Raw genomic sequence first — 26557 nt, forward strand, 5'->3', positions numbered from 1 at the left:
TATGCATGGCCTCCTCATCCCCAATCCTGGAATGCATGACCTCCTCATTCCCAATCCTGGTATGCATGGCCTCCTCATCCCCAATCCTGGAATGCATGGCCTCCTCATCCCCAATCCTGGTATGCATGGCCTCCTCATCCCCCAATCCTGGTATGGATGGCCCCATCACTGCACACATAAAAAAATAAACACTTATACTCACCTTCTTCCTTCCTCACTTCTGCTCCAGCGCTGTGTCCTGTTCTGCTGCAGCAGCAGCTCATGTCAGCATCTGAGCAGCGCATTGGCGTCACTGCCATGTTCTCTCAGATGCTGATGTGAGCTATCGGCATATTCAAATATGCATTCTCTTTAGCAGTGGGCACTGTCAGCAGGAGCCGCGGCTCAGCGCTCCTCTGTCCCAGCTACTAAAGAGAATGAATATTTCCTCTTCTCCACGCCCATGGGAGTGGAGAAAAGGGAATATTCATTTCCCTTTAGCAGCGAGCACACGTAGTAGCTGCAGCACCTGGCTACAGCGTGTGCCCCGCTCCTCCGCCACAGCCACAACCCACCCCCCCACTGTCCACCAATGGAATTTCTATTTACTCTACACTGTGTTCCAAATTATTATGCAAATAATATTTTCTCAGATTTTCCCAAATTACCTATATGAATTGCAGTCATTGTAATTTTCCAGTCAAATAACTATTAGAGGACAATTGAAAGGTTTTTGTACAAACTGCCTATGATAACAGTATATTTTTTAAAAAATAAAACACTCAAACTGCACTCAAAATGCATGTTCCAAATTATTATGCACAGCAGAGTTTTCAACCTTTTCATTTTAATAAAGAACAAAAAAATGGTCATTTTTGAAATTATAAGCATTAGCAGGTAATTACAAACTAAAATCAAACAGTTTTCAACTCAAAACTTTATTCTAGGTGATGTTACATTTGCACATAGGACCCCTTGTTCGAAAGGAGCTTCTGAACTCTCTCATTCATTGAATTTGTCAGGTTTTGGATGGTTTCTGCTTCAATTGTTTTGCATGAGGACAGAATACCCTCCCAGAGCTGTTGCTTAGATGTGAACTGCCTCCCGCCATCATAGACACTCCTTTTGATGATGCTCCAGAGGTTCTCAATGGGGTTGAGGTCAGGGGAGCTTGGGGGCCACACCATAAGTTTGTCCCCTTTTATGCCCACAGCAGCCAGAGATGCAGATGTGTTATGTGCAGCATGAGATGGGGCATTGTCTCCTAGCTGTGACGTCACGCAGTGCATGCCCGGCCTGCAGTGCTGCACCGGAGAGGAGCAGCAGGATGACTGGAGCGGAGCCGGGGGATGGTGAGTCTGTGTGAGTGTGTGTGAGAGAGTGTGTGTATGAGAGAGTGTGTGTGTGAGAGAGTGTGTATGTGTGAGAGTGAGTGTGTGTATGTGTGACTGAGTGAGTGTGTGTGTGTGCAGGCAGATATCATTGTGTGATGTCTGTTTATATGTATTTTTGTGTTTCAAATGTGTTTATGCGTGTATGTATATGTCTGTATATGTTTGTGTGTGCTTGACTGCGTGCGGCCTCCCGCTGTCTCTGGGGGGGGGCGCCATGCGGCCTCCCCTGTGTATAGATGGCTACATGCTCCCTCCTGCTGTGTATAGATGGCGCTGTGCGGCCTCCTGCTGTGTATAGATGGCGCTGTGCAGCCTCCCGCTGTGTATAGATGGTTACGTGTGGCCCCCTGCAATGTATAGATGGCTACGTGCGGCCTCCTGCTATGTATAGGTGGTGCTGTGCGGCCTCCTGCTGTGTATAGATGGCGCTGTGCGGCCTCCTGCTCTGTATACATGGCTATGTGCGGCCTCCCGCTGTGTATAGATGGCACCGTGCGGCCTCCTGAAATGTATAGATGGCTATGTGCGGCCTCCTGCTGTGTATAGATGGCGCTGTGCGGCCTCCTGCTGTGTATACATGGCTATGTGCGGCCTCCCGCTGTGTATAGATGGCACCGTGCGGCCTCCTGCAATGTATAGATGGCTACGTTCGGCCTCCTGCTGTGTATAGATGGCGCTGTGCGGCCTCCTGCTGTGTATAGATGGCTACGTGCGGCCTCCCGCTGTGTATAGGTGGTGCTGTGCGGCCTCCTGCTGTGTATAGATAGCGCTGTGCGGCCTCCTGCTCTGTATACATGGCTATGTGCGGCCTCCTGCTGTGTATAGATGGCTACGTGTGGCCTCCTGCTGTGTATAGATGCTACGTGCGGCCTCCCGCTGTGTATAGATGGCGACGTGTGGCCTCCCGCTGTGTATAGATGGCGCCGTGCGGCCTCCTGCTGTGTATAGATGGCTACGTGCGGCCTCCTGCTGTGTATAGATGGCTATGTGCGGCCTCCCGCTGTATACAGATGGCTACATGCGGCCTCCTGCTGTGTATAGATGGCTACGTGTGGCCTCCTGCTGTGTATAGATGGCTACGTGCGGCCTCCCGCTGTGTATAGATGGCACCGTGCGGCCTCCCGCAGTGTATAGATGGCTACGTGTGCTCAATATTGAGTCATACAATTAATGTAAGGCTATGTGCCCACGATGCAGAAATGCTCTGGATTTTTTTTGAGCGTTTCTGCATCTTCCTGGCAGAAAAAACACATGCAGATTTTACATGCGTTTTTCCTGCCAGGGACATGCGGATGTGAAGCGTTCTTCACATGCATTTCAGCATGCGGGTTATCAAGCGCTTTTACAAGCGATTTTAGCATCACTTGGAAAGTGCTTGACAACTTGGTCACACTATATAAATACATGCAACCAGCATGGATTTATATAGTGTGACCGTAAAAGAATGTTAAATATATATATATATATATATATACATATATATATATATATATATATATATAATTACCTTCTGATGGCCTGCCAGCGTCAGCGGTCGCGTGACCCGTCACATGACTAAATGACGTCGCTGCAGATCCTTTTCAGACCATCTCGAGCTGCCGGCAAGCCAGGACGCATCGGATAAAGACACCGGGGGCCATCCGAAGGTAAGTATGATATTTATTTTTTATTTTATTCTTTTTTTTTTTTACAGGTACTATATGGTACCTGGGTCTGGAGGAGAGTCTCCTCTTCTCCAAACCCGGGTACCAACCGCACATTGAAACACATGGAATCCGCATGTACAGATGCAGTGATGCGGATGTCATGCGTTCCAATGCAAGTCAATGGCGGCGAAAACGCCGAGCTTCCGCAAAATAATTGGTAGTGCTGCGGATTTTTCCACAATGATAATCCGCAGCGGAAATTTCCGCAGCATGTGAGCACATGCGGATTATCATTGGGGAACATGGCAGACCTTCTACCAAGCGTTTTTTAAGTGTTTCTGCAGCGGAATTGCTTAAAAAACACATAGTGGGCACACAGCCTAAAAAAATTTATTATAATTAATATTGTGCCAAATTAATTTCACGTGAATTATCACATGATCTATCACAGGGGATTATGTGACATGTGATACATCAGGAGTGTGTGTGTGTGTGTGTGTGTGTGTGTCCAGGCCCCTTGCTACTCTTAATCCACCCTTGACTGTACCCCTGGGTATGGGCCACCTGAGAGCCCAGGAGGCAGGGCATTGCTGTGCATCTGTCTCTGCAGTGAACCATGGCTTGGCCCCTCCGACCTCTGATGGCCATGCACATGCATGCGGAGCCTGCCACATCCTTCCGATGAGCCCCTCCCCCATTACTGCTGTATAGCGGGGTCTGCACAGAGGCCGTTACCTGTGTGGGTGACATAATACATGTGTGTTCTGTACTTGTCCCAGCGCCAGAACTTTATTTGTGCAGACCCCCGCCCCTCCCCCCGGCTCCACACCTCCGGGATGGGAAACATCTGGGGAGCGCTGGCCGGGGCCGCCTCTGATTGGCTGCGCGCAGGGGGCCGGGGCCGGAGCTTTAAACCCGTGACGTCACAGGCCGCGGCTGCTCCGGGGACCTGGAGGGGATTCCAAATTGCAGTGAGCGCCGGGCGGCGGGGACGGCGGTGATCGGAAGGAGGTGAGAGATTTGCGGGGGGAAGTGATGCTGGGCGCGAGCACACCGTTCGGGAGAGGCCACGCAGCGGATTACTTGTACGGGGGGGATTAGAGGGCACAGACACAATGCCAGACACGGGCAGAGGACGTGAGGGGGAGTGGTTAGTGGGAGATGGACCCTTCACACTGTGCCCATTGTGTGTACAGCTGGATGGCCCCGGTCTCCTGTCACTAGGCCATCACCTGGTCACATCCCCAGCCTGTGATCCTGGATCAGCACTGGGCCCAGCGAGCTGCAGAGCTCCGGTCCTGCACCCGGTCACCAGCACAGCTGAGCTCCGGCATCTCTGGCCATCTGGTGTGCACAGCCGCATTAATAGCTGCGGATTGTCAGTCCCATGACCTGGGATAATACCATAGCTCAGAGTGTGTCGCTACAGATTATAGAGGATGCCAAATCTAGTGCCTATATACTGTTATCTTCTGCACCTACTAGAACACTGGCACAAACTCCTGAAAGGCATTGCTGCCATCAGTGTAAGGCCCCATTCACATGTCTGTGTCTCAGAGATATTATACTCTATGGGTGCATTCAGATGGTCCATTTAAGAACAGGGAGCTGTCTAGTTTAGTCCAATTCACACACTAAGCTCACACGTGTATGAATTGGTCCATGATGTAAATCCATGTTTTGTCCGATATAATTCACTGATGTGAATGGGGCCAAACGATCTGTTTAGGACCTCCGGTGCCAATGCAATATTCAATTCCCATAGTTTTACATAAGGCAACTTTTCAGGATGTTAAGGGGTTACTGATCAGCATCCAAATTGGTTCACCCCCATCTTTATAGATCTAACAGAAAAAAAACTGAATAGGTGATCTGGGCTGGACTTAGCGGTGCGTGACCCATGTAGCCATAGGGGGCGCATCATTTGTCACTGCTGAAGCAGGTGAGACTGGCCCTAAGCGGCTGAGCACATGTAGCTCTATCCTTCATTATTGTGCCTATAGAAAGCTGTGATATTATTTTAGCCCTGCATGGCTATCATAAGAGGTAGGAGTATAACTAGAAGGTGGCACCAACCTAAAGGTGACCATATACATTAGATGACTTAGGCCACAGATTCCGGCTGGAGCATTCGCTTATCTAATGTGCCTGGGGTTTCCAGATGGTAGATGTCAGAGATGAAGGGATGGGGCCACATGCTAATCCTTAAATTTTCAGGGCAGATAAGCTTCTGCTGGTGATGTCTGGTAAAGGCTAATGGCCTTTTTACATAAGCTGAGCCAGGCCGATATGAATGCCGATCACTAACTGGCCTGTAATCGTTAATACAATCCTTCTCTATACTTAAAAAATCATGTTATCGACAGCACATCAGAGGAGTACATGGTCAATGTGCTGCCTAGAGTGATAATTTTTCTGCATGTGTTTTGCTTGTTGGTGAGGTGATTGCCGGCATGTGTAGACTGGTCAGTAGTTGGGGACGAGTGTTCCTGTTCGCTGATTGACTCCTGTAAGTAGGTCAAATCTCCCTCCTATCTTATTTAGAAAGATCCAAACCTGCAGGTGTGTGAGCGGTGGGAAACGTGTTTTGCGGACAGCTGTCTACAGTGTATAAGCGCCTTGAGCACAGAGACTTGTGTGTACTGGTGACTGATTTTAGAGAGAAGTGCTCTTTAGTCGACCTGTAAGCCATTTTTAATTATTCCCCGTATTAGAAATGTTCTTGTTGCTTCTATTACAAAAATAAAATCTGTTGATGTTCTTCTCATATGATGTAAGAATTCCAGAGGTATTTATGCAATCCCCATCTCCTCCAATGCCGCAGGTCAGCCCTCTGGCAGCCAAGCTCTTGTGACAGATGTAGGGAAGTTACACAATAAAATGGTTTAGGTTACTCAATGTTGTCATTGTTAACAGTTCCGTATTGTTGGCTGCGATCTGCAGGCTGGATGTGGGAAATAATGTAAGGCTCCCTTACTATCGGGAGAATCTCATTGGGCACTATCGATGGCTGCCGCAAATGGAATTGTACAATCACTGCATGTTTTGTGGCACAACACTGACCCATGCAGAGGTACTGGAGGAATTTGCTCAGTGTCATTTATTAAAACTGAATACTAGGACCTGGGGGATCAAAGAGCCCTGAGTAATATGTGCTCTATAAAACATTGATGTCTTGTTTAGTGTACAGAGCATTATATTAAAATGCAGTGTACTGAATAAGTAATGCATGCTGTGCATTGGGGGATTGCAGGTTTTTATGCACGTTTTCTACTAAAAGTAAATTCTTAAAGAGGACCGGACACCATTACTGAAATATCTGTTTTATAAAAATATTATAATTCTCTATGAAATCACTATTCTGGACAGGGGCGTACATAGGAATCTTGGGGCCCCATAGCAGAAGTTCTAATTGCCCCCCCCCCCCACAAAAAAAAAAAATGAAATAGTTGTTAGGGTCACAGAAGAGCACATCTCCCAACTTTCCATCCTTTACATAGTAATTTTCCTCCTGCTGAAGTCCTAGATTCTTCTTTCATTGCCCCCATAAAAAGTATGATGCCAACAAAAGTGCCCACCAAACACCGTATGATACCCCCATGGTGCATTCCACCACATGCACAGTATAATGACCCTACTGTACCTCACCTCAACTCCCAAGGCAAAGTATGGTGACCACAGCACAGTATGATCCCCAACTGTGACCCCCACACAGCTCTCCATGCAGTATAATGGGCCTACATACAGTATAATGGCCCGCACTAGCCCTCCAACAGTAAGATGGACTTCCACACAGTATAATGCACCCCCATGGTCTTCCACACAGTATAATGCACCCCCATGGTCTTCCACACAGTATAATGCACCCCCATGGTCTTCCACACAGTATAATGCACCCCCATGGTCTTCCACACAGTATAATGTGGCCTCCATGGTCCCCCATAGGGCATAGTGCGGCCCCCACAGGGCATAGAGCAGCCACAGTCCTCCAGTAATATGGGCACCACATTTAAATAAATACACACTTACCGCTCCTCTTTCCCCTGCTGCTTCGGTTTATTCGGTCTCCCATGACAGCACCACGTGAGAGAGAGGATCCGCCCATCAAGGACAGGAAACCTACAGGTTAAAAAGGGCGGCCCTCTCTTCCCGCCTCAGTTTAGGTTTCCTGTCCATGATGGGAGACCTCGCAGGCTTACCTGCAAAAGATGGACTCCTGGCCCAGAGAGGGCCACAGCAGGTGGTTGGAGCCGGTCCGTCCCGGTCCTCTGGAGACGCCACGGTAGGGCTCAGTGGGGCGCCTCCATGAGCGTTGCGGCGGGCGCGACATCGCCTCACGGGGAGGTAGATGTCCGCCAGGTGTGGGGCCGCTAGCGGGCTTCCTCCCCCCACTACAAATTGCAGGAGATCCAGGTCGCGCCGGCGGGGCACGTGACAGGCGCGACCTAGTGACGTGACTTCCGGTGCGCTGGGCAGGAAGTCCCTGTGACGTCACCGGAAGGGACCGGAGCTCGTTTGAATTTTGCGCGCGAGCAGCTGAATGCCGGGAGATTAAGGACCTGGCGGCGAGGAGCCCACCTGGAACCCACCTGGCCACCTGGGGAGGAAGACCAAGGAGCAGGTAACGCCCTCCTGGGTAAAAAAAAAAAGAGGAAACACACACCCACACATGGTACCGGTATGGCCAGTATATAAAGTGTCTGGTAACATACAGAGGTGCTTCTCAGCCCATTCTTACACTGTAAGTTATGGAAGATTCACAAGAGTTGTCACCTAGGCTGCTGCAGGAGCAGCCCTCTGGGGAGCCCTCACAATTAGTGGCACAGCGTCATTCCCGGCTAGGGTCTGGTCGTTCAGCTAGAAGAGCTACCACTAAGAACAGGAAGGACGGTCCGGTGCGGCATGATTCCTCGCCATGCATGTTGGATTCTTTTGCTTCTACGGTACCGAAGGTTCTGTGGGGTGAGTGGAATCTTCGTGAAAGTTCTACTAATGTTTCCTCCTTCTTTCTGTCTATAACTTTCTTTTAGAGCAAGAAATGTTCCTCGAAATCCAAGCACAGAGAATGTGCCTTATGCAGCTGTCCACTCCCTGATTCATATAGCAAGTTATGCCAGCTTTGTATTAGCAAGATGATGTCGGAGGAAACCCCAGATTTTTCCCTAGGCCTAAGAACTTTAATAAGGGAAGAAATAGGCAAAGCATTGCAGGGTTCAGAGTCTGGGCATATTCCTCAAGAAACCCAGCCGGGTTCAGACTCTGAGCTATCAGTCGCTTCCTCCTCCGCCTTCTCTTCCTCTGACGGTGAGCCAGATAGTCAGTGCTTTCGCCTGAAGGAGGTCGATGCCCTAGTAAAAGCCGTCCGATCTACAATGGGGATAGTGGACACGAGGGCAGAGAAGTCAGCTGAGGATGTTATGTTCGGTGGTCTGGGGCTAAAGAAAAGAAAGGTCTTTCCGGTAAATTCAAAGGTGAAAGACCTCATTGATAAGGAGTGGAGAAAGCCTGACAAGAAGGGTAGTGTTCCTCCATCCTTTAAAAGGAAATATCCATTTGAGGATGCTATGTGTTCCTCCTCGTTAAAAGCACCCAAGCTGGATGTTGCTGTTACCAAAGCAGCGAGAAGAACTTCCCTCCCGTTCGATGATATGGGTGCATTGAGAGACCCCCTAGACAGACGGGCTGATACTTTCTTGAAAGGGGCTTGGGAGACAGCTGCGGGAGCACTGAGGCCAACAGTAGCAGCCACCTGCACGTCCAGAGCCCTGATGGTTTGGCTTGAACAGCTAGACAGTCAGTTGAAGAATGGGACTTCTAGGAAAGACATTATTTCTTCCCTTCCACTGGTTCAGGGGGCGGCAGCTTTTCTTGCTGATGCATCTGTGGACTCAGTAAGGTTGGCAGCAAAATCTGCAGCACTGTCAAATGCGGCTTGGCGAGCCTTGTGGATTAAATGCTGGCCAGGGGATTTACAGACTAAATCCAGACTGTGCACAATCCCGTGCGAAGGAGAATACCTCTTTGGTCAGACCATGGATGACTTATTGGAGAAAGCTGGGGACCATAAGAAGGGGTTTCAATCAGTACCTCTACCCTCCTTTAAGAGAGCGTTCCGGAAGAGGAAATTTTTCCGGAAAAGATATTTCAGGGAGCAAGACAAGTCTGACGAAAGGGGTCAAAAAGGTAGAGGTCTACTCTTTGGTCCGTCTCCAAAAATTGAGCAGAAGCCAGGGGATACACAATCAGTCCAGGTGGGAGGGAGATTGTCATTTTTTGTCCCAGCTTGGGAACAGATTTCTCATAGTAATTGGTTTTTAAGCCTGATTTAAGTATGGTCTTAAATTTCAATTTAAAGCATTGCCTCACAAAAGATTCATGGTTGTTCCCTCCAGTTCTTCCCCAGAACGCCAGGCTGCCCTCGTTTCGGAAATACAAGCCCTAATAAGAAAGCACGTCCTGATTGAGGTTCCGGAGGCGGAAAAGGGTCTCGGTTTCTACTCCCCTCTCTTCTTGGTTCCGAAACCGGATGGAAGTTTCAGGACAATCATAAATCTGAAATCCCTGAATAATTTCCTTAAAATACATACCTTTAAAATGGAGTCTTTAAAATCCGTAATAAAGTTACTTTTTCCCCACTGCTATATGGTAGTGCTCGATCTCAAAGATGCGTATTACCATATCCCAATTCATAGTGACTATCAGAAATTCTTGAGGCTGGCCATTGAAATTGACGGGGTGGTTAAACACTTTCAATACACTGCACTCCCCTTTGGTTTAGCTATAGCCCCGCGAGTTTTTACTAAAGTAATGGCGGAAGTTATGGCCCATGTAAGAGAAAGGGACATTCTAATTATCCCTTACCTGGATGATCTCCTGATAGTGGGGAACGCGTTTGTTCAGTGCGAGACCCACCTGCGGGAGACCATGTCGGTCTTAAAGAGTTTGGGGTGGTTTCTAAATTTAGAAAAGTCTAGACTATCTCCACTCAAGGTACAACAATATCTGGGGGTCATATTAGATTCTTGGAAACAGCTATGTCGTCTTCCAGAAGAAAAGATTGATAGAATCCGGGGGTTGGTAGCACAGTGTATACGTAAACCTTCTATGTCACTCCGTAAGGCCATGTCACTATTGGGAACCTTCACCTCCACTTTTCCTGCGGTTCGTTGGTCACAATTACATTCAAGAGCTTTTCAGTGGGATGTGTTGTACAATAACGCAGCTTTAGAGGGGCATCTAGACCGTGAGTTTACGCTAGGTCCTCATGCCATACGGTCCCTTCGTTGGTGGTTACGACAAGACAATCTTGCTAAAGGGGTTCCCTGGGAATGTAGTCCAACTGCAGTCTTGTCCACTGATGCAAGTGCTACAGGTTGGGGAGCTCACTTTGAAGGGAAATTAGTGCAGGGAACCTGGTCAAGCAGTGAGCGACAGTTGTCATCAAATGTTAAGGAGCTTCTGGCGGTGCAGCATGCGTTCAACGAGTTCCTTATATATTTACAGGGCCAGCATGTCCTTATACTCTCGGACAATCAAGTCATGGTAGCTTACATAAACCACCAAGGGGGAACTCGCTCAAGAAACTTGATGAGGGTAGCGAACACACTTCTGCTGAAAGCCGAAGATCATTGTCCCTCTCTTTTGGCTACTCATCTAAAAGGGAAGGAAAACATCATAGCGGATTTCCTCAGCCGTACTTCTGTAAAAGAGGGAGAGTGGTCCCTAAATACGCAAATATTCTCCAGAATCGTAGAAGCGTGGGGCCTTCTGACTGTGGACTTATTCGCAACAAGGGCCAATCGGAAAGTGGAAAATTTTTGTTCCTTAGACCCCAGAGAAGGACCCCTGGCAGTGGACGCCTTCATGGTTCCCTGGAGATTTCCTCTGGCATATGCCTTCCCTCCCATATTCCTGCTCCCAGCAGTGATAAGAAAGATCAGGGCGGACCGAGCCAGAGTGATACTCATATGCCCCTTTTGGCCCAAAAGACCGTGGTTCCCTTGTCTCCGGAAGATGTCCATATCAGATCCCTGGGTTCTTCCGGAGATTCCGGACCTCCTCACTCAGGGGCCACTTTCCCATCCTCCAACCCCGAGTCTACATTTGACGGCGTGGAATTTGAGAGGGTGTTATTGACCAACAAAGGATTCCCCGCAAATGTAGTAAATACTCTCCTGGCTAGCAGAAAACCTGTTGCCATCCGTATTTATGCCAGGACCTGGAGGAAGTTTCTGTCCTTTGCAGAAGTTAAGGTGGAGGAGGGGCCCCCTATTGGGAAAATTCTGGAATTTCTGCAGTGGGGCTTAGAATTGGGTCTCACTACCTGTACCTTGAAAGTACAGCTGTCGGCGTTGGGAGCTTTATTTTCTTCCAATATTGCAGATAACTATTGGATAGCCCGTTTTATAAAAGCTTCCTTTAGGTGTAGACCCATTACCAAAGTAAAGATGTCTCCCTGGGATTTGAATTTTGTCTTAGATGCCTTGACCAGTTCTCCTTTTGAGCCACTAGATTTAGTCTCCCCCAAAATTATTTTCCTAAAGACGGTCCTGTTAGTAGCCCTAACTTCAGCCAGGAGAGTTAGTGACCTACAGGCCCTTTCAATATGCCCTCCATTTCTGGACGATAGGGTTATATTAAAACCTGATCTGGCCTTTCTTCCCAAAGTGGCCACTCGATTCCATAGAACCCAGGAGATAGTTCTCCTGACTTTTTGCTTTCCGCCAAAAAATCAAAAGTAGGAGAGGCTTCACACTTTAGGCGTTAGGAGGTGCGTACTAAGGTACTTAGAAGTATCACATGGCTTTAGAAAGGATAAGTCCCTATTTATTTGCTATCAGGGGGCTAGAAAGGGTTGTAAGGCCTCAAAGGCTACAATCGCTAGATGGATCAAGGAGGCCATTTCCCTCGCATACTCCTCAGGGGATAAAGAGATACCGGAGGGATTGAGGGCGCATTCTACCAGAGCGGTATCAACCTCCTGGGCGGAGAAGACAGGGCTTTCCATTGAGGAAATTTGTAAGGCTGCCACTTGGTCTTCTCCCTCTACTTTCTATAGGCACTATAGATTGGATCTGGGTGGCTCTGCAGATCTTACTTTCGGGAGAAGGGTGCTTCAAGCTGTGGTCCCTCCCTAATTCTTCTCTGTAATTCTCTCACGTGGTGCTGTCATGGGAGACCGAATAAAGCCTTAGTTACTTACCGGTAACGGGATTTTTCGGAGCCCATGGCAGCACCTTTATATTCCCTCCCTTCACTGGTGTTGTGCACTCCCGTAGAGTTGATTTCTTTTTGTGCACCCTTGCGGGAAATTGCTGAAAAGTAATATACTTAATGTGATTATGTTTTGTTATAATTAACCTTGGCGGTACTCTCATGCTCTGTTATCTAAACTGAGGCGGGAAGAGAGGGGCGCCCTTTTTAACCTGTATGTTTCCTGTCCTTGATTGGCTGATCCTCTCTCTCACGTGGTGCTGTCATGGGCTCCGAAAAATCCCGTTACCAGTAAGTAACTAAGGCTTTCTGCAGCACGTCTCGTCAGCTCCACTGCCTGACCCAGCATGGTGCGATGAAGTGACATCATCGCGCTGCTGCGTCAGATGCAGACGGGAATGATGGGAGAGGGAGTGTCACATGACGCTCCCTTCTCCATCATAGCCTTCAACTGTATCGGCATAAGTTGAATTCGGGTCAGGGGGGTGGTGCTGGCAGTGCGGGGGGGGAGTCCCGATGCGGTCGCTGGCATAGGGCCCCCCCGGCTCACGGGCCCCATAGCAGTCGCGTGGCCTGCTGCCATTGGCGTACGCCACTGATTCTACAGCATCTTTTCTTACAACTCTGTTCTTTTCTTACTCTTCCTAGAAAACCGAGTAAATTAACAACTGGGTGTTACTATCTGCCCTGTCAAAGGGGTGTATTCCTACACTCTGACTCTGCCAGCTCTGATTGGATAGTGTCAGACTGTATGGACACACCCCCCGACTAATAAGTAGATGAGACGCTTTCAGTTCCAGGTGCAGAACACGAGGAAATGTGTACAATTTTTTAATTCCATTAGAATTCATCATTTACCAGCAGCTCCTTCTGCAAAATGCTTTTGGATAAGTGATCTCTTTTTTTTGTTTGTTTTGTCTTGTGGCATTCATTATCATTTTTACCGCCAAATTCTTCAAAGTCGAGCATGGTGATGAAGGACTTTGCCCAAAATAAAAAAGTTTTACGTTTTTTTCTGTCTTTTCGCTAATGGTGCAAAAAAAAAGGTAAAAGTCACATCTTTTAAATTGTTGCACGTTCATCTTCAACTGTGCCAAAATAAAAATCAATCAGAATCTTTACTCTAGCCAGGGACTGGATTGGAATGAAATTTGCCCAAAAAGTTAGTTTAAAAAAAAAAATAAAAATAAATCACATTTCATGAGTCTGTTTAAAACATTTGGATAAGCAAAGTTGTTGAGGGGTTGTGGGAGACTACTTACATTTTCACAAAATTTAGAAAATAAGGAGCTACAGCTACTAATAAAGAACAAATTACTCCTGAGAAATGGAGAAACAACAATGGTGAATATTGGCCATTTATTTTTTTACTACCTTTCTTTTCAACTATGGGAGCTAATTCTTTATTGACCTTCAATGGCTTGTGCACAAAGCATTATTAGTGAGTGCATGGATGGACCCTGAATAGCTGTTCATTAGGTCTGTATTGTGTCCATTATGCACTTCGCATGCTCCATGAGAATTTCTGTACTGCAGCGTATGTTGGTCATTACCACTATTTATCTGGCTGGTTCCTAAAACATTTGTAAGAAGAGAACCCTCATGTACCTCCATTTTTATACAGAATACAGTATGGATGCAAACTATGAGCATCACATTACAGATGTGCTTTAATAATGTATTGAAAGCTGATAAGCTGCACACAGACATGTGTTAGGGTGCTTTCACATTGTGTTCCGGCCCTTGGTCTGAGCCCCCCACAAAACGGGACTTGGACGTATGCACCAACGGGGCCATAGACTATAATGGTGCCGGCAGAGCGCACGTACATCATTTTCGGGCGTGTACGCCTACTGGAGGCGGACACTCAGATGCAGTCTACTACGTCTGCCTTCAGAAGGTGTACACGCTCGAAAATGATGCATGGCACAGCGCATGTTCGCTCTGCCGGCACCATTATAGTCTATGGCTCCGTTGGTGCATATGTCGCAAGTCCCATTTTATGGGGGGCTCTGACATAAGCCCGCCACCGAACAGGTGCCGGAACGCAACGTGAAAGCACCCTAACACATGTCTGTGCGCAGCTTATCAGCTTTCAATACATTATAGATGGCGATCTGCACTATTGTCTGCGTAAATGGCATCTAAAGCTGGCGATACACGAGATGGATGTTGGCTGACCTTTTGTTCATCAGACTGCTTTCTCTCACAACTGCTCCATATATGTGAATGCTCAACTCTACTGAGCGTTCATTTGTTTTCAATGCAAGAGAAAGCTGCTGCCAGATACCTTTGCCGGTGGCTTATCTCCCCTGAAAACAAAATAAGCTGTTGAAATTTCAACTGCCTGATCCTTCTCTCCCCTGAATGCAACAGTCGGGAGAGAATCCAGAAGCGCCCATATGTAGCGGCATTTTAATCTAATGCGTATGGGGCCTTTATGTAACTATGGCTTTTCTCAGTAATCTTCAATAGCAGGACTCTTAATAGAACGAGAAGCTTCAGCTGCGAGATATTATCCCTAACTACAGTCTGTGTAAAGACCCCCATATTCTTTAGATAGCTGTGGGATGAATGGTTGTTTGGCTGGCAGGTATCTTTCCTAACTCAAACCTACACAGCCGCGCTCAGCTCTATAGTCATTCCAATGTTCCCTCAGAGAGCTTCTGCCAGACATTTCTGGTGGAGGCTTATTTCTTGGAGAACAAAAGGATCTGAAATTGGATATTCCGAGTCCTTATCGTTCTGTTAGAGAAGAGTCAGGCAGGCCCCACATACACATTTATTTGACTGGTTACCACATCTGTTGGTATCAGCAGGTTTGGCCAACATTAGTTGAATTTGTTTGGAGGCCTTAAGAAGCATAAACAGTGGGGTCTACAGAGCAGTAGTTGGTATAGGGTCAATATGTTCGTCTATCTTCCAATGCAAAGGTGTCCTTTTCATCTTATTCCTATGTACTAAACTCCTGGACAACCTTTTTAGTTACATTTACTTGTGGGATAACATTGGGTTGCAATTTAGACATTAAATCATGCTGTTATATGAGCGTCCCTTTATTTCTGCATTGTTATGGTGACAAGAGCCAATTTGCTTGTAATGCTTTGTCAGGAACTATTGTAAATGAGTGACGAATAAAAAAAAAAAATTCTACTGCCATTATGCTCTGAGATTTTCATATACTATGCCGTATATCCTATATTGATAGTTCCATAATGCTTTAATAAAGACCCACTGTTAGTATTGGAACATTTTGTTCAGGTATCTTGTTCCCCATCGTATACCACCCACATAAGTTTGTAATTATGAAGCAGCCTATGTCGCCCATGGACCCCCAATGTAACATAAATGCACCTTACTGTCCGTCAGTAAAGGGGGGTGATGGTGACACTCTTCTGTAAGCCATGTATGCCCAAAGAACACTCTTGGTATATACTGTACTGGGTGCAGGGGGCCTTATCGATGCATATAGCGCATGTGCCGAATGTGTTCATAAAATGATACGTGAACACTACAAACTGTTCTTGCTGAACCCAGTATATGCCAAGAGTGTTTTTTGGGCATACACGGCCTATAGAAGAATGTCACTGGTGCATCCATCATTAGATTACCATGGGTTCTCTGAAGTTTGGTTCAGTAGACCCCTTTAGGTCTGGACATTTTGGTGTAACACAGGCGCTATCACTGCAAATTCAGCATAATACTACTAATATAAAGAGTAAGTCAGCTTAGAGGCATCTAGAACCTTGTAAAGAGTCCTATTGCCGGAACGTATGCAATGAATCTAACTTTCCCTTCCTGTTTCACTGACCTGGTGCCGCTGGTTTATGATGCAAGAAATTTGGAATGCGAGTCCATCCCTTGTTCTGCAGTCTGCACCCATTCCTTCTTGGGCTTTAATGGTTTGCTGCTTCTTACTAAACTACATATTAGAATCCAAGCATTCCTCTTCATTTACAAACAGGTAATAGATGTGGCTCAGGCCTCCTGGTAGAGATGGATGTCCGAATCGCCAATTAGTTTTATTTTTATGTTGATTAAACTAGACAAGGATCCCACCACTCAGTAAGGTAAACCATAACCTCCGCTCTTGACAAGAAAACCATTTAAATTTTCTTGCATCTTTACTGAAGGTAAGAAAAGAATAACCCTTCCATACTTTACACAGAAGTAAGCAGCCCCGTTGTCACCCGGCTGTATAAGCCTTTATTAGCTGCAGATGTATGGTGGCACCTTCATCCCGTCTGTGGTCAGTGGAGAAGATCCTACACAATGGAGACAAATTAATTTTTCGCCAAAATGTAAATAATGTGAAATATAATCTGCATCTATTTTATGCCTTAATAACTTTAGGAGTTGTATAATGATGGAGGTTTTATTTTCCCAGTAAAACAAGGCCAGACAGACATAAAGTAGACATAACTGATCTTAACAGAGATGTTCTACCGAAACTTATTAGAAAGTTGGTGCCTAATGTTTAGATTCCTTTCTAAAATGCGATTCGTGAGTTTATGTGCACACAACTTTTTTCCAGGCAGATTCCGGTACATAAAACACATGAAAAACCTATTGGAAAATCCTGAAAAGAAAGAACATATGTATATCTCAGTAAAAAACACTTGCTTTGTGTGTTCAGGCTTTTGTGCATCTTTTTTACTGCTTCAGGTTTCTAAAAGTGGCAGTTGTTTAAAAGACGTGAGCTGACAATTCTTTAGGCATTTTCTGCTCAGAAGATGCTCGGTACTTTACAAGTCAATGGGAACAACTTAAAAGATGCCTGGAAGACACCCGAATCTCTTTTGGAGCCTTTTGCCACTGTTTTTGCTACTCTAGTGGCGGCTTTTATTATTAAATGCAGTGAAAAAAGTCAGTAAAAAAGACATCACAAAAGCTATGGAAAATCCTTCAAAAAACTTGGCGACCGCAAGCGCTGGAAAAAACCCTCAGGAAATGAATGACGAAACTACCCAAAAGACACTTGCCAGAGTTTGTCATCCTTCACATAAACTCCAGTCTCCAGTGGGACTCAAGTTTATTTTTCCTAACTCTGGTACACAGAAACGTAGAAGGGTCTATGACTGGATTAAGATTTGTGGCAAGGTAAATGCCACTTGTCAAATGCTCCGGATTTCATTAACCCCTTCGCGACCTTGGGATTTTCCGTTTTTGCATTTTTGTTTTTTGCTCCCCTTGTTCCCAGAGCCATAGCGTTTTTATTGTCTGGGCAATATGGCCATGTGAGGGCTTATTTTTTGTGGGACAAGTTGTACTTTTAAACGCCATGACTAGTTTTACCATATCGTGTACTGGAAAACGGGAAAAAAATTCCAAGTGTGGTGAAATTGCAAAAAAGCGCAATTCCACAGTTGTTTTTTTTTTCTTTCCTCGTTCACTGGATGCTAAAACTGACCTGTCATTATTATTCTCCAGGTCATTACAAGTTCGTAGATACCAAACATGTATAGGTTCTTTTTTATTTAAGTGGTGAAAAAAAAATCCAAAGTTTGCTAAAAAAAAAATAAAAATAAATAAATGGTGCCATTTTCCGAGACCCGTAGCTTCTCCATTTTTTGGGATCTGAGGCCGAGTGAGGGCTTATTTTTTGCATGCCGGGCTGACGTTTTTATTGATACCATTTTGGGGTAGATACAATGTTTTTATCGCCCGTTATTGCATTTTATTGCAATGTTGCGGCGACCAAAAAGCGTAATTCTGGCGTTTGGAATTTTTTTCTCGTTATGCCGTTTACCGATCGGATTAATTATTTTTTTATACTGATAGATCGGGTGATTCTGAATGCGGTGATACCAAATATGTGTATGTGGGGTTTATATTTTATTTTGAATGGAGCAAAAGGGGGGTGATTTAAACTTTTATATTTTTTTTAATATTTTTAAAAACATTTTTTTAAAACTTTTTGCTTCTATAGTCTCCATAAGCAGCAACTGTCTGATCGCCTCTGCTACATAGAGGTGATGAACAGATCACCTCTATGTAGCAGAAATGCTTCTGTGCTATGAGCGCCGAACCACTAGGTGGCGCTCATAGCGATCTTTACATGACAACCACTGGGGTCTGCTGCAGACCCAGGGTTGTCATGCCCACCCATCGGTGACCCGTGATCACGTGACGGGGTCACCGATGGGTGAGGGTAAGTGACGCTCTTCCGGCGCGGCGATGTTAAATGCCGCTGTCAGAGATTGACAGCGGCATTTAACATGTTAACAGCCTCGGGTGGATCGCGATTCCACCTGCGGCTGTTGCGGGCACATGTCAGCTGTAAGAATCAGCTGACACGTGCCCGGTTCAGTGCGGGCTCACCGCCGGAGCCCTCACTGAACTGGGGGTGATGGCCTGAGGCATACTAATATGCCTTTGGCCATTAAGGGGTTAAGAGGCATGCACCTCTTAATGAATCTGGAGCATCTGACTCCCAACACGCAACCTCGTCAAGACCGGAGTAGGACTATCAACTAGATTGATTAGAATGTGCTTGATTGTAATAATATGGTTAAGGTTACTAGCTTTTTGGAGATAAAGAATCAATTTATTCAAATTGCCATATTTGGAATATAGCAGGAATGATTCTCCTTTTCCCATAAAATGACTTGCCTCTTGGAGATTTTTACCTTTATTTGGCTCAACATTGTAGGAGATTATGGTGACCTGATCAATGTGTCTTTTCTTTTTTCATGGTAACCTTGATAACTGTTATTCCACCTAGGATTTATGATGCAATTCCTGATCATATATTGAATTTAGAGAAATTGTTCCCTTCCAGAAAATCCTGGTCCTTGGGCGCAGTTTTCTTTGGAGGGGTGGGGAGAAAAAAATACCCATCCTGTCCTCACCATCCCGGTATGACATAGTGGTGTAAACTTTGTACACTACAACTTTCACACAGACATTTCGAAGTGTATGAGATTTTTTTCGCGTATCCGGCTTAAAGTAACAAATGGATTGTCTTAAAATAAACAATGGCAAAATAAACGTCTTCCTACGAGGATTAAATACTACGGCGAGGTTTAGAAAAACAATGGAATAGTTTGTCGGCATGCGATCATTTGATCTTCCTGCGCCGTCTTTGTATACTCCGTGGGGTATCTTTTGTGAATGGATATTCTTACAATGGAAACTCTTTCAGACTTATTCTTTAATGGTAAAATAGATGTTTGCTTGATTATAGAGATTAGCCAATGAAAATAGGAAGAAAAAAACAATGGAGCCTCTAGTGGAAAAATCGCCCTATATAGCACATAAACCATCTGTTCAGACAATCACTATACTATGTATACTGTATGCTGCTGGACCAATGGTACTGTTCACACTGAAGCCATTATGATGACACCATAGTTGGGACAGTTATTGCGGGGAGCACTTTAGTAGAGCACAGCAGTGTGTGCTTGGTCCGGGCTGCAGCTGATCTATTCCCATTGTACAAGGACTGAGGACTAGTAGGGATCAGTGATCTCTCGGGGCACTGGAGACTTAGTCCTGTGTAATCTCCCGCGCGCAGTGAAGAGTCATAGTTTGGCACAGGGTGCTCAGTCAGTTACAGGCCTTTCATCTCGGCAGGGTAGCTGGAGTACGTAGCTGTGCATGGAGTTAATTAGTTACCATAGTGATTAAACTTGAGGAAAAGCAGATTTATGGATTGGAGATTTAATGTGCACATTCGTACATGGACAGTCTGTCTTGGTATAGTAAACTGCAAAGATATTTTTTATTTGAAAGTTGGCAAATTCATATATAGAATTTAATGCTTACATGGAAAGTCTGACATGTTAAGGCTAAAGATAAACTGCTTCTTGCTTGGAAAACAGTGCCTTATAGTGCGGTGACCATCCTATCCCATATGTCGAACCATCACGTTTACTAACTCATTCCTGTGGTGGAAAAGCATAGGTGACATCATCATGACCCCCCAAAATGTTCACACATTACTTCTAATTAAAGACCATGAGGATTTGCCCTACCTTGCCCCCTTTAAATAACCTCTTCCTCTGGGAGGTTGATGTCACATCCTCTCCATGTGCTTCTAATACTCTATAACCTCATGTGGGAGATCAATGAATCAGAAGACAACATTTTACTTTTGATGAAACCTTTTTAAGTGCCAGACGTACAAGTACAAAGAAAAGGGAGAATTTAGTCAGTTAACCAGGTTATGTTCCATATCGGCCCGTGGCTAATTCATGATTGCAATGGTTTGCATGGATGTTTGTTCTAAAGAAGCACACACTAAACTTTTTTATGCCTTAAACCTGTCTAAATGTTATATAATTTAGCGTATTTGCATTAATACACTCAACTATTGCTTTCTCCCTGGTTTCCAGTTCCGCTCGGTCCTCACACTGGGGTCTATGTGTGAGCCGGAAGATAAATTCCAAATAAAACCTAAGGAGCTGATTGAGTGGTGATCTGTGGCAAGGACGTTTAGGAATTCAGAAGTGAATTGTCTGTGATTAAGAACACTCTGTGGGAAATGTGGCGACTTTGTGAATGTGTGGAAGAAAACAAAATAATATTGTGACTGTGATAAGAGGTCTAAAGACATCCTTGAAGTTGTCTGGTATGTGTTATCAAGCTTTCTTTGCTGTCCCTGACAACACATGAATTCTCAGCTGAGCCAAAAGTTTGTGTATATGAAAAAAAGTTGGGAGAGAAAGCTGATCGCTGACATCCAAGTGGTCGTTTGGTCAGCTTTTTGGATATGTTCATACTTGGCTTTTTGACGTGGATTTTGAAGAAGATAATACTCTGAATAATTTTGGACGTGGACTTTAAAGTGGACCTGCTTCAAAATCCACTTAGAGTAAACTATGTGAATATCTCCTTGGGTTCTATACAATAATGAGCAATATGAGTGCGGACTTGTCTCTATTTGTAAAAACCTGTGCTGGACTTTCATCTAGCTCATCTATCCATGCTACAGACAAGTGTACCGCTCATTGGGCATGAAGGCATTCATGTGTAGGAGACTGGCAGGGGCACAAAGATAGATAATGCTTTGTGGCATGATCATAAAACAGGGCACGGAGTGAGAAACTTTCATAATCAGTCAGTCCATGTCCACTATCCTTTATTTGCGGAAAGTACGGATGTGGATGATTTTAGGATCATCAATGGTAGTTGACAGGTCTGCTAATGTGGTATTTGGCACTCTTCAGCCCTTCCTGGCTGGATTTGAGCAAAGTAACATAAGGCTGGACTTTTGTTCCAATTAGGACTGCATTGTGACTCCATTGGGGTCTTGGTAGTGGTCTTTCCTCTATATCTGCAGGATGGACATAGTTATACAGATTTATCAGGCAGTTTGACCTACTTAAAATCTGTGAACTTTGGTGCAATCCTGGTGTATGAACAGCTGATTGCACATATGTAATCCATGAAATGGGGAGAATTCCTTTGCAGTCTGGGCAATAAGCAGTTATAAATGTATACTTCTTCAAGCCCCTTGTCACAATGTTGACTTGCGCAATCGAAAAATAATAAATGACTGAGCAATGTCCATTACTGTTGCCCATAATCTAGCAGTCTGGGATTAGTAGTTGACTCAGTATCTATGTATGTTGGATGTGGAAGTATTCTGTGGTTTGAGCAGTAGCAGAAATGCCACACATGTGATTTTTCTGTGTAACTTCCCCAAAAAGTAGCCAGTTACCGGAACCATGAAAAGAAAACTCATTAGCCTCATTTTTGTCATTCACTGTGGTTCTGCGGAGTTTGGCTTTGCACGGTCATCTGAAGAGCGCTTTAGGAAGAGAATGAAACCTAGGCGTTAGAATCCTGGGACATAAGTGTTCTCTCTGTTCTCTGCTGCGGCTCATGTAGCATTTTTGTTCCGTGCAGGGTGCGGAGGTAAAGTATTTATAGCGGAAATAAGCCCCAGCTTGTGTTGGAGGAATCGTGCACGATGTGTTGATATTTGGTCAGTTTAGGAATGGCTGGAAAGTTTTTGCTTTAAGAAAACTTAGGGGGATGATCTCATTTATAAAGGAGCCAAGGGAACGGCAGATGTTAGAATGATGCAATTCATTTTATTTTTATTAGGTTTATTTGTTTTTTTTTAATGTTAGCATGCACACTGCTTAAAGAGGAAAATCTAGCAAAATGATATATGGGAGATGCATATGAGAAGATGACCTTATTCTCTATTAACAAATACTGTCTGAAAAGTCCATAGACCAAGTTGCCAACTCTACTTTTTTTTTCTGGACAGCTAATCAAAAAATGATGGACAGACAATATATTTTACGGACACATTGGAAAACCATAATAAATCCTTATGATTATAAGTGATACATGTCTACAGCCCATATTTCTGATATGTAGACAACAGCTGCATTCACTGAAAACTCTTAAAATGAGAATTACGGTCAAAATAATCTGTATAGGTTTTTTTTTTGGCTTAAAAAAAGTCATGGACGCCTTAAATATTTTTTTACAGACCGGGCAAATTAGTGCCCTATTTTTATGGATGGTTGACAACTGTCCATCGTCGCGTAGTATCGTTTTTGATGCTTCAAAAATACGACGCATTCTGAAGGTGACCATACGTCCCATTGGTGGGACCTCTAATGATTAGGCACTTATCCTGTAGATGGGTTATAAGTTGTAATTGTGGGACAACTCCCTTTCTTAAAATTTAGATGAAAGCCATAAGTTACACAGAACCAATACTATGGAAATATACTGTTAGTGTGTGCAATTCTAGGGAGACACAGGGCTTGGTGTGCTTATCTAGTTAGCCCACACCATTATGGTTGAATTGATATAAGGGAAAGATTGGTTGAAGAAATTTAAAAAATCTCCCACGTATGAATATACACTATTGGTGAAACTGTGTTTCAATTCTTTCAATAGGATACTACTTGGTGTCCAAGAAATCCTTTAATTCCAAAGAGTCAGTATGTGAAAAATTCTAAAGAATTTGGGTGCCTTACTGAACCCTGTAAAAAAAATAAAAATAAATAAATAAATAACTAGAAAGAGTTTTAAGACTCGGGTTGAAGGCTTTAAGAATAAATCCTTGCATACATGATGGCTATATTGCTTTTCCAAAGTAATTACAGGAAGCAATTTGCCATCAAACATGCGCAATGACACTGGCCAGATATTGCATTTTGGTTGCCTGGACTTGTGCATACTGTTCTTACACTGAATTTATATGGCCAGACTACCCAAATGTGCAAAAGCAATCTGTTCCACTGTGCACTGTGTAGGGTTTTCGCCACTAAGTGACCTATTTTCTGCTGCCCTTAATGTATGTGGTTGTTATAATTACAGGTTCCTATGCTGTTAAATAATTGCATGTTTGTTCTACAGTTGAGAAACCAGTCAAATGTATTGGATTCATAGATAACTGCTAAAGTTGGATTCGTCCATGACTACTGAAGACCCGGTGAATGAAAATTTGTCCTAGGAAATATTAACTGCTAATTGTGCACAAAGCAGAGTCTGCACCTTAAGGCTATGTTCACACGTTGCATTTTTGCTGCGTTTTTGTCTGCAGACAAAACCTGCTCTCTTGGCCGTAATGAAGCTGCTTACAAAAAAGCTGGTTTTGCTGTGTTTTTCAGGATCCTAAAGTTCTTCTTTGGTTCCACCACAGAAGCATGAACACAGGACAACAATGCAAGACATATGTGAAACCATAAAACCATTTGTGGAAAAAAGGGCAATTTGATCAAATTGTTTTGTAGAAAAAGATTTTTAGGTCTGAAAAAATAGTGATTAATCTGAACAAAAAAGTTAATGCATTCATGAAAAAATACACAATTACAAATGTAACAGCAGGGGAAAGTGAATTGGTCAGGAATAGTTTACCCAAGATATTGGCAGAGGATTGAGTTTGTAGGACACTGTTTACTTTCACACTTTGGTCGGCCAATATTTACTTTGTATGCATCACTAATTTAATTAAACTGTACTAATCCTAACTGACATTCTCAGGTGAGAACACCAAGACAATTATGGTTTAAACTTGGGAAAATCACAATAATAAATGTGTTTCACAAACTGCTGTACCTGCTTTTTTTTTTCACTAAAAACGCAGCAAAACCGGATACCTGCGTTTTTTGCTGCATTTTTTCAATTACTCATTGCTTTCTATGGGTGAAAAAAAAGGCTGAAAGAAGTAATATGCTGCAGTTTGCAAAAACGCAGCAGTTTTCCAATTCAGTCAGGAACAAAAACAGTGTGTGCATGAGAATTCTGGAATCTCATAGCTTTTGCTAGTACTTTAAAACACAGCTTTTAATATGCATAAATTTGCATAAAAACGCAACGTGTGAATATAGCCTTAACATACATTTTCTGCCATGATCTAATTACTTGTGTTGTGATCTCATAGTAGTGAATATGTGTAATGCACACGCCCGGACTGACTGGCGTGTGCACTGTGCCATGAACCGGAGAGTGCCTGGAGGGGCGTAACGAAGTATCTGCCCGATCCGACCAAGGTCGCACGACGGCATACGACGCCAGTGCACCAGGGAGGAACCGAGCAGAGGAACCAGGGTCTACTCCAGAGCTGAGCAAAGCGAAAACCGCAGACGCGGTGGACAGAGCTGAGCAAAGCGAAAAACCGCAGACGCGGTGGACAGAGCTGAGCAAAGCGAAAACCGCAGACGCGGTGGACAGAGCTGAGCAAAGCGAAAACCGCAGACGCGGTGGACAGGGCTCTGTTCACACGGAACAGACTAGAAGGGAAAGGCAGAACCAGATACCCACAGGGTACTTGCAGAAAAGTAGCGAGTGGACCACAAACTCTCACAAACGGAAGTACAGTGACAACGAGCAGGAGTTAGGTACGAGTTCAGACTCTGCAGAAAAAGGGAAAGTACGGACATAGAGAAAAACAAAACAGGCTAGGAGAGTATACAGACAAGAACAGACACAGTAGCAAGATACAGGAGCGGGTCTAGGTAGCAGCCCCTAGAAGGCGGGAGGAACAGGCTAGGAGCGTGTTCAGACAGGCCTGGAAATACAGCCTCCAGGATAGGCAGACAAGAGAACACAGAAGGGACCTGGCACATTCAGAGTGCAAGAGCACACTAAATGAAACACAATGCTCAGGCATGGGTTAATTGGAGCAGCTGGTTTAAATACCAGGTGACAGACAGCAATAGGCTGAGGACGCACAAGGGGTGTGCCTGCAGCAGGTACAAACAGCAGGAAGTGATCGGGTGCTGCCCTTAAGTAGCAGACACAGAGGCAAACAGACAGCATGGAGGGAAGCCAGAAAGACATTCTGGATTGGAGATCAAGTGCGCCCTCTTGCACAGTGGGAGATGGACCACTATGCAAGGACGCCGCCAGGTATGTTACAATATGTAAGTATACTCAAAAGCCAATGTTATATAAACCCTCTATAGCATCAGTATCATAACATCGCTGGACAACTCATTTCAAGCCAGTAAATGTTACTGTTTAATTCTTACTTACTTTTTAAGCCTGTTTTTCTATTCATAAATAACAGATGCCAGTCTCCACCATAGCTGGGAATCCTGAGAAAATAATCTAAATTTTCTAAATAACCAATCTGCAAATAAACTGTATGTTTAACAATAGCACTTTTGGAGTTTTTCTCATCAAGTAACAGTTCTTTAAAACCACAGGCTTCTGTCCCCCACACCCATCCCCTCAATAATTCTTATAGTTTATATTCTCCATTGAAATCAGTAAGGTGGCATGAAATACTTGCCCTCTAATACATCAAAAGCCTGATGAAGACCGCAATCTACGCTCCTCAATCAAAAGTAGTAAAAAAAATATATAAAGAATTATTTGGTTTTAGAACGAAAAAAATTACTTATCAGGTAACATAGGAGAATACCCCATTTAATGTCCCGATTGGAGAGCAGCTTCTTCTGGAGGACCCAGCACGTCTGTCAATTACACGGAGAGCTCATTGATTTCACTGGAACAATATACAGTGGGTACGGAAAGTATTCAGACCCCTTTAAATTTTTCACTCTTTGTTTTATTGCAGCCATTTGGTAAATTCTAAAAAGTTTATTATTTTTCTCATTAACGTACACTCTGCACCCCATCTTGACTGAAAAAAAAAACAGAAATGTAGACCTTTTTGCAAATTTATTAAAAAAGAAAGACTGAAATATCACATGGTCATAAGTATTCAGACCCTTTGCTCAGTATTGAGTAGAAGCACCCTTTTGAGCTAGTACAGCCATGAGTCTTCTTGGGAATGATGCAACAAGTTTTTCACACCTGGATTTGAGGATCATCTGCCATTCTTCCTTGCAAATCCTCTCCAGTTCCATCAGGTTGGATGGTGAACGTTGGTGGACAGCCATTTTC

At 44.4% G+C, this 26557-nt stretch overlaps 1 protein-coding gene across 4 annotated transcripts in view; it reads left to right on the plus strand.

Moving 5' to 3' along the window:
• Nucleotides 1-3879: 3879 nt before the first annotated feature.
• Nucleotides 3880-26557, plus strand: part of NCKAP5L (NCK associated protein 5 like) — an 85724-nt gene continuing 63046 nt past the window's right edge. For all 4 annotated transcript variants that reach the window (XM_073663807.1, XM_073663810.1, XM_073663809.1 and 1 more), the window contains exon 1: nt 3880-4030. The gene's annotated coding sequence lies outside the window, so the exon portion shown is untranslated. The remainder of the gene's footprint in view (nt 4031-26557) is intronic.

This window comes from Phyllobates terribilis, unplaced genomic scaffold (genome assembly GCF_046119375.1).
Source record: "Phyllobates terribilis strain yellow unplaced genomic scaffold, ASM4611937v1 Scaffold_2__4_contigs__length_985480577, whole genome shotgun sequence".
In the NCBI taxonomy this organism is placed as follows: domain Eukaryota; kingdom Metazoa; phylum Chordata; class Amphibia; order Anura; family Dendrobatidae; genus Phyllobates; species Phyllobates terribilis.